The 1,771-nt window shown below is 34.3% G+C and overlaps 1 pseudogene; it reads left to right on the top strand.

Moving 5' to 3' along the window:
- Nucleotides 1-803: 803 nt before the first annotated feature.
- LOC149143644 (uncharacterized) lies at nt 804-1,348 on the top strand (annotated as a pseudogene).
- The last annotated feature ends 423 nt before the right edge of the window (nt 1,349-1,771 follow it).

Here is a 1,771-nt window from a genome sequence, read left to right on the forward strand (position 1 = left end):
GCATAGTCTTTAAGGGATTGACGAGAAATACTCTCCCATGGGCCATGCTTCTCATGGCATTAATTGACTTGTTGCTTTACACAGGAAAACTAAAAAGCACCTTGTAATTTATTCATGCACATAATTGAGTATGCAGGAAAAAACACTTGAAGATGGGATGTAGACATGGTCTAATTCCATGATTTAAAGCTCTAGTTTTTGACTTAATAAAAATCTCATCAAGTTGAGGACATGGGGATATTAGGGTACTTCAGGTTATTTATTAGAGTCAAGCCTTTGATTTTTATCAAAAGTCTCGTTGTGGGGGTTGAATTATTAATCCTTTGGCCATATTTGAAGAGGAAAATTATGTCAATAATGAATTTTGATATTGTATTTTTGATGTTTCAACAATGATGTTTTGATGTTGTTGTTTATGCAAATTGAATTTTATTCATTTGAGGAAATTGGAAACTATTATGTTTATTGCAAAACAATTTGCTGGTTTCTACAACAACCAAACTGGTGCTTTTCCCTTTGAACTGAGTTGGTATTTATTGAATTACTCTGACTCTTAGGTTTTAAAGGAATGACAAGGTGTAAAATAATGATTATTGTTGGGAACTTACTAGTCCTCCATGAAAGGCCCAATCATGGTACCAAGAGGGTAAATAATCATAGATACAATGTGCATAAAGTATAATAAATGCCAATACATAGTGAAAGATGCAACTATATGGGATACGATGGTGCCCGAGTAAGACTGGGTCCTAGAAATTGGTCTCCTATTCTTACTTATTTCGCTCGAGGGAGTGGTGTTTCTCATGAAGTTTGGAGTTTTCAATATGTTAGGTGTCAAAAGGTGCCCTCCATCTAGATGCCTGAATCACCCTCAATCCAAATTGACCAAGCACGATGATCTCTTAATTTATGAGTCTACATTGCAGGAACTACGAGTTGACTCTATCTTGATTTTGAGCTCCAATGGGGACATATCAAAGCCAACAACATCAATGGTTGAAAGTTAAGAAAATACCAATGGGGATGCTTCGTTTAGAAGTTCTGGAAGTTCATTGATTGATATCCCATTGTGTATTAGTAAATCAAATTCAAAGGAGACTTCTTGATCCTCAGGTTCTGTGCAATGACAAGGAATTTTTTTTTTCGTTCCACAGAAAGTTAAGAAAATTCTTGTGCCAATTGTAGGAGAGTAATTGGTGACAAATGTTTCCAACTATGTGACTAGTTTCAATAATAATTCTTCTTGTATTGGTCTATGCACAACTTTAATAAAAAATATGATTGTGTTTATTATTTGGGGTGTAATTTGGAAGATGAAGGGAAACAACATTAAATTTACACCAACTAGTATCTTTATGTATGATCATTTGTTAAGCACCTTGGCCAATTGGTTGTTCAAGTAACCTCTTCTTGGATTTTAATATATGTATATTTATGAGCATCACTTGAATGCCCTTGGTTAGCATATGAGCTAAAGTGGTTATCAAATATAGACTTGCCTCCATATATGCATTGGCCATATGATTTTGTTGCTTTATGAGGAGAAACCAAAATACCTTATTTTGCATCCAATGGTAGAAATTGGTTATGGTGATTGCTAGTTTGAAGAAAGATAATTTTTGGTACAAATTTACGATATTTGCCACATTTTTGGATGGAAAAGCCCTTTTTTCACTTTCCATTTTTGTTCAATCAACCTCTGGTAAAGTTCTTGAAAATGTGTAGGCCGTTAAATAATCATTGACAATAGAGTGGGTAAATCAGTTTAGGG

The sequence above is a fragment of the Pinus tabuliformis genome, chromosome X (genome assembly GCF_031772625.1).
Source record: "Pinus tabuliformis cultivar Carrire ecotype Pingquan chromosome X, CPIR1, whole genome shotgun sequence".
In the NCBI taxonomy this organism is placed as follows: Eukaryota; Viridiplantae; Streptophyta; class Pinopsida; order Pinales; family Pinaceae; genus Pinus; species Pinus tabuliformis.